We start from the raw sequence: 7459 nt of genomic DNA on the forward strand, positions 1-7459 counted from the left end.
GATACAGTGTTATTTTTTGTTTTTGGGATCTTTGCAAGTTAGCATATCCAGAAGGTGATATAGAACAGACGGATGCTAAGCTTCATTTTATATTCCAGCCTTCCTCTTTATGTGGCTAGAGGCTCAAGTTACTTTGATATCTGATATCAGAGGCTGTGTGTCTGTATTGTTTTGCACAGTGATTGTGTAATCTAAGTGGAAAGAGTGTTTTTTACTGCTAGTCTGGGAAGGAAGTGCCTCAGTCTAGTGAGCGTCACTCATGGGCTTGGACTTCACTCATTATAGGGATCCTGCAGCAATCAGCTTCGTAAATCTATGTGCACCTCACTGGCATCCAGATGTCTAAGGAAGGAGTCTCCCATAGCCACGAGGAGGCTGCTCCATAATGTTACAGTGTCCATATATCTTTTTTGACAGCTGTATGGCAAACGGCTAAAATGCAGTATGTGACTTTTTATGCTGCATGGTGACACATTCAGGTGCACATCATTTGAGGAGTTGAGATGCCCAGTGTAATAATCACCTTGTTAAATTGTTTTCCACTTGTATTCTGGCCTTTCTTTCACCCTTGGTGGAGTCATGGGGTAGTGTGAACACACGGTTAGCTCTACTGTGAAGTGCCGTCCTATCCTCTGTGCCCTTGGCTAATAGAACTTCCCTTGTCCGGTGCTCCTTGCTTCCTGGGCTGGCAAGGGCGCACTGCCCACAATCCCAAATGTCAGTGGCTGGCTTAAGAAATGACAGCTGCCGCTGCATCTTGAATATCCGCCGCCACATTCCGAGAAGCGTTCAAAGGGATGAAGTGACATTTGCAGCAGGGTCCTCTGACATCCTCTCTCTGTTTCCTCCTTTGCCTCCCCTTGTCTCCTGCCCTGCTGTGACCATGAATCTACATAGGGCACTAGACTGCTTAACAGGCCAAACATCACGCTGTGTTTGACATTCATCATTTATTGATGAGTTATTCTTTAATTGCAGCAGGAAAGAGTTTAGCCCCTCTGCGCTCACACTGGCCGATCCATGGGGGTGGCCCTCCTGCTGTGTCCCCACATTTACTCAGCTTGCTGGGAGCACAGTTTTTGACTTATAATAGTTGTGGCACACAGAAAAAATAACCTGCAGGGTTTCCTTTGTTTTTTTTTTCTTTTTCTTTTTTTTTTTTTAGCATGCCATTCTCTGCTTATACTCCTTCATTGTAGCTCCATAGAACCTATAGGTGGGTAGAGGGCAGAAATCAAATAATTAACCACTGAATCCAAGAGGAGAGGGCTTTGATTGGTGGTTCAATCTCTTCAAGAGCCTCTCAAGCCAGAACTGTATGAATACTGTGATTCCTGCAAAATATCTGTCTTGCATGGAGACCAGTAATGGGTAGGATACTCCAGGTCACAGTTATTCAGTGCTAATAGAAATACTACATCCATTAAGAAATCCAGACATTTGCCCTATAAATGTTTAACAGGGTTGTTCTGTAGTCAAATTAAACCTGAATTACAATTTTCATTCACCAAAGGTCATGGCAAGATTATATTTCTGAGCCCTGCCTTATTGTAAACAGAAACTAATCCCTCTGTGTGTGTCCACCCACATGCATGGTGCACTTATTTTCATTTGCAAGAATTCATTCATCCCCTTTTTTTTGTCTAATCTGTGTTTCATGTGGGATTAATTTGCCTCCAAAGGATGCAGTGGGACAGTTGGATAAAGTTAGCCCTCAGGACTAGAAGCATTCAGCTGCCGTGGCCATCGTGTTAAATAACAGTCGCAGTGCTACTACAGTAGCTGTAATTCTATCCATACACCTCAAGACACAACAGTAAACCTGGATTGATGCTCCACCTCCACTGACAAGGTCATGAAAACTTGAACTGGCTTATTTCTCTCTCATTAATCATTGTTACATTTACACTACTTTAAAACACTTCAGTGACTTATCATTGTTCTGAGGACAGAAACATCAATTTGTGCACGCAGCTGTTGAGAAAGTAATGCTTTATCCTTCCCTGATGTGGACACAGATAAATTGCTTACCCCCAAGCTTTGAAGAATGAAAAACAAGGAATTTTCAATCCTTCCAACTCTAGAGAGATTAGCGACACACATTAGTAACTGTAAACCCCTACAAATAACTTTCAAATTAGAGGGATGAACAGCTGTCAAAGTCATATTGAATCTCTGTCGTAACACAATGACTCAAGTCGAGTTTGTTGACCAGAAGATCCTTGTTTACTTTTCCAGATGACCCCAACAATGTGCTGCATCATAGACACAACTTAAACATGCCTGCTCCTTTTCTCAGTGGTTCTGTAGTTTGGGAAGCAAATTCCCCGATCATATTTTCATTTGTTTTAATCAGACTTCAGACAAGATAATCCTGTTACCCTTACTACAGCCTCTGTCCCGATTCCATGTGATCTGGTGAGGTATCTCGTCCTCTGTGATCTGACTCAAACACAGCTTTTTCCCGACAGCCATAAGGACACTGAACTGCAAACATTCAAAACACACTTAAAACACATGTGCAATATTACATTATGCGATGTGCAATACTGTTATGCGCGCCTCCTTTACATTTTATTCCATGTGCAATACTCAACCATGTACTGTACATAGTTTTGTTCTTTTAACACTATAGACATGTTTTTAAATACGACAGCTATTTATTGTTTATTACTTATCTTATCTTTTTATTGCATGAATGGAATGAATGTATGTGGTGGATATGTGCTACTGCGGGCACCTTACAGGAGTAGCACTCTTAATTTTGTTGTGTTTTATGATACAATGACAATAAAGGCATTCAATTCAATTCAACTCAATTCTTGATCTAACTTGACGGGAGGCACCACCACATGTATTATACCACCTTTTTAGGGAAACAGAAAACAAATGTCTTATAGCTAATTTTTCTTATTCTACCGTTATGTTCCCTATAAAGTGGTAATTTTGACCACATCACCGTCAATGTGGGACACCTAAACTCTGATGCATTCGTCTCTTCTTCCCTCTCTCCTGGTACCTTAATAACATGGGTGGAATAAGTATTGTTTTGTGTGCTCAAAACTCTAAAAAAAAAAAAAAAAAAATTACATGTGAAAAAGAAACTACATTTTCCAAAATGCTGACACAAATTCCCAATACACTCAGTGTGCACTTTATCAGCTCCACCTGTCCAGTCTAATGCAGTTCAGGTCAGCTGCTCTGCCACAAATTCTACCTTTTAACAAAGTTTATAATGTTCAGTTTGTGTTGACAGTGTGGAGAATGTGTACATTTAATTCTGTGTTTATTACTGAGGTTGTAGTTTGCAGAGGTCTTGTACTGGACTACATTATACTTAGAGGTGTTTCAAATTTTTTTGTCCTCCCCATTAATATAGATGAGGGGGGACAAAATAGTGGAAACAGCTCTCAATAAAATGCAGTCCAGTCCAACAGCAGCACTAACTATGAGCTCAAACACAGAAGTGAATGAACACCTCTATTACTGTGACAAACAGAGAACCTGAGCATTACAGGCAGCAGGAAAGGAAAGTTTATGGCACAACAGTTGGATTGGATTGGATTAGATTGTGCCTAATACAGTGGCCAATGAGTGTATATTCCACAGCCTGCAGGAGTTTTGAACACTGGCAAACTGTGCTTTCCAGCTCACATTCACACTCAGGAAGACGAGACATCCCAGCAAAGTAGAAACCTCACCAACTCACAGAGAAACTAGTTTAACTGCAGGGTACATGGTGGAAAAAGTATTTTTGGGTGAACTGTTCCTTTAAGAAGAAGAACCACTGTTACACATGAACCCATGAAGACACCACACCCTGTGTGGGAGACCCTGAACATACTGTCTGTTGTGCCCACCTGTCCAGGGTGCTGGCAGCCCCAGCTGCCGCAGATCAACTGAACAGACCCACACGAGGAAAGAGCCTAATTAATATTGTTTGTTTCCTCTGTATTCTCCACTGGATCTTGGGATTCACTTCTTGAGGAGAAGCCACAAGCCACTGGCTCCTCTTTGCCTTGCTCTAGACTGTTTGTGTAGTCAGTGATGTTAAGTCTAGTAGGAGTGTTCTGCTAGCCTTAGGCTTTGTTATATTTATTTACTCAGGCCTGTACACCCTCTCTTTTGACTCAGCCCAGTCGCCAGGAAAAAAAATGCCAGCATTTTACATTTGTGCTACTCAAGGATATGGTGAAATGTCCCGTTTTTGAGTTTGATGATGTAGAATAAAAGGAGTGAAAAGGCTGCATCAGGAGGCAGAGTGGCAGAGGGCACAATCAGCAAGGCTTTGATTGTGCAGACTGAGGCTCAGGTTCCACGTCAAGCAAGAGCCATGTTCATTTTTACCTAACGTTCACTAACTACTATTACTGTACGTTAGCTAATGTTTTGTAATATTGACCATGACAACAAACATTTTCCTAATCTTAACCAGGACCTTTCTCCTAACCTTACCCATGTAGTTTTCTCTCTTGGCTGGCAAAGCCAACAGACGTGGCTAAAGCAGCTGGTGAGCTAACACTCATGTTCCCAGGTTGTGTCCCTCCACACCTGATCAGTGTTAGTCTCATTAGCCCTGCCCATGTGTCGTCTGTCAGCCAATCGTCTTGTCCCTCCAGTCGGGTGACCCCGCCCCCTCTCCAGGTGGGTCTTGTTTCCTTGTTAGTCTCCTGTGGATTAAGTCCTGTTCTGAGTTTGGTTTATTTTCCGTTCATTGTGTTCGCCCAGCCCGTCAGTTCAGCCTGTGCCTTGTACCGGTTTAAAAATGGATAAAGCTGGTATCACTGAGAATGTCAGCCTATTGGGGTACCTTAAAGTAATACAATGATAAAGCTTGTAGAGCTGGAATTGTTGTACTAATTCACACTATCAGGACTAAAGGGATTGTGAATGTAGGCTCAGCGGGCCTTGTTGACAAACTAGCTGGCAGACAAAAGATCTTCTCGCCTTGTACAAATAAATCTACTTTCAGACTGTTTTACGATGGTAAATTGCAGTCACGAGACGGGCAGGATCACATCAGGCAGCTGAACATCTGAGTGCCTACCCTCGGCAATAGAGTGGCTATTATTCCTGCAAGCAGCAGTGCTCAAGTTGCATTTCCGTGTGAAAACCTCCATTTAACTAAGTATCTGTGCTCTGCTCGGTCTCATCAGGGGCTGGTTTGCATTCCATCCGCTGACACAGAGGACACGTGTTTGAATTGTATGATTTCTACCTGAGGATTTCCTGCAGCTACACGCTTGTCAGCTCTATCTTGTCAAATCAAAATATACAGTACCTATGAAACAACTTAGTAAACATAGTAGACTTTCTTAGCAAAGTCTACTATTGTAACATTGCCTCAGCAACAGATTAAACCCACATTAATGAAGAAGCTCAACAAACAACACATAGGGTATCTACCTTTTTCATTCAGGGCTAAATGATAGAGCATTTGGGAAAAACACAACAACACAATAATCTATATTCAGTGTTTCTATCACATATAGTTCAAAAGTTATCTTAGCATATTTTGCAGAAACAATCAGATCAATCCCATTGCAGCCGATAATAGTTTAACGTCACAGATGCAGATGTCTAGGACGTTTCTTTTTTGCAGCTAGACAAATCAAGATATTCTCTTTCACATTTCCAGCTCATATTGCATGGACAAGCTAATCTCCTTTCTGAAAACTAATAAAAAAGATGAAAAGTCATTATGGTAAGCTTGAGTCATCATACAGTATATAAAAAAAAAAAAAAAAAAAAAAACCTCTGTTCTGGAAAGCTTAAAACTCTTTTCATTTGATTATTATTTCTTTTGATTCATTGACTCATTCATTTGATAGCAGACATTAGAGGGAGACAGGAAAGACGGGGAATAAGTTGGCAGGAGGCACCACCACATGTATTATACCACCGTTTTAGAGAAACAAATGTCTTAATAGCTAAATTTGCTTACTCTACTGTTCCCTATAAAGTAGTGATTTGGACCGCATCATCATCAATCACTAAAGAAACTTGCCCTTAGCTGAATCTCTACTCCATCACCAGTGATGTGAGGGGGGCAGAAATTCACCTCAGCTGACTGTCAGGCTGACAGAAGGACAAGACGGAACATTTATGAATTTGGACAGTCGTGTTGTCCTTTTCCATCCCGCGTGAGGCTCTCTGTCAGCCTGCTGGGACAGACACAACTCAGTGAAACCAATCAGCCACCGCTTTGCCTCAGTAAAAGTAGACCGGTCTTTGGCTTGAAAGGGAAGCCCCTCAGAAACCCCTCAAAGCCTCCAGCAAATATTCAGGCATAATGTGGCTAATAGCAGGAAACAAATGAAGCAGCATATTAGTGCTTTTGAAGTTTTTAGCCATTATTTTCTCTCTGGGATCAGCATATCTGCCTTAGTTGTCGCGATGAAAAGCTGCTCCCTTGCATGTAGCACTAAGTCGCTGGTGTGTGTAACACAGGCTCATCTCGCGTCGCCGGATGCCTCAAGCAAGCACTGGAAATATAATCACCTGTGATGAACTGTTGCCTGGTTATTACAGCACTGCTTGAACAACAAAACCCCGCAAATTTGTGTGTATTTCAGTGTAATTATACACTCTGTGTGTGCGCACACTCCTTAATTTGTGTGTACATCTATTCATATTTTTTTTCATAGTGAATATTTGATGCTGCTTGGATACACCGCAGCAGAGAGTGTGTTATCGATGACTCTCAAGGGTGCTTTGAAATTCGATTCTACTCTCCGATGGCCTCGCGTGTTATCTCCTCACGACAACCTTGATCGAATTGCATTTACCTGTTGCTACAAATCCCCTTTGGGCAATTCAATCCACATTCTGAGCTAAGCATCCTCGCTCCGTCACTGGGTGGAGAATCATGCCACTTCTGTGTTTTTATAGCAGTCATAAAATATATATATGGGAGTAAGGATGGAGCATAAAAAAAAAGCCCTTTGCTCTGTCTGATAGGTGATCTGCTGTGGCAGGGCATCACCATCATAATTGTATAACAGAGCTGACAATGTGCTGACGCTGGAATTGTGGTGGTGGGTGGGGGGGCATACAAGGATGAAGCTTGCAGTTTTTTGTAAAAGGTCACAGTTGTGAGTTTTCTATTTGCACAGATAACTAATGAAGATTCTCCCATGGGCAGGTTGTGTAATCCTTGCCTCTGTTTGACAAGAGAGTCTCTAAAATTGTGATGTAACCAGAGCAGTGAGGCTTAATGCCAAAGCATGTCAGTAAGCTGACCAGCTGACGATAACAAGCATGTCTCTTGTTATTGTCAGCTGGGATTACAGAGCAGGTGAAAAGGTGAATCATGATTGTAGAGAGGGCAACAATAATGTCAAAACTGATCACTAGAATTTGGTTCAGTAATTGTAAATTGTCTGTTTTGGGAGACATGTCTCTTAAAAAAAAAAATGAATATGTAAAATATGACTATTTCTGATTTTTTTTTTTTTTT

This window comes from Myripristis murdjan, chromosome 5, assembly GCF_902150065.1.
Source record: "Myripristis murdjan chromosome 5, fMyrMur1.1, whole genome shotgun sequence".
Taxonomy (NCBI): Eukaryota; Metazoa; Chordata; class Actinopteri; order Holocentriformes; family Holocentridae; genus Myripristis; species Myripristis murdjan.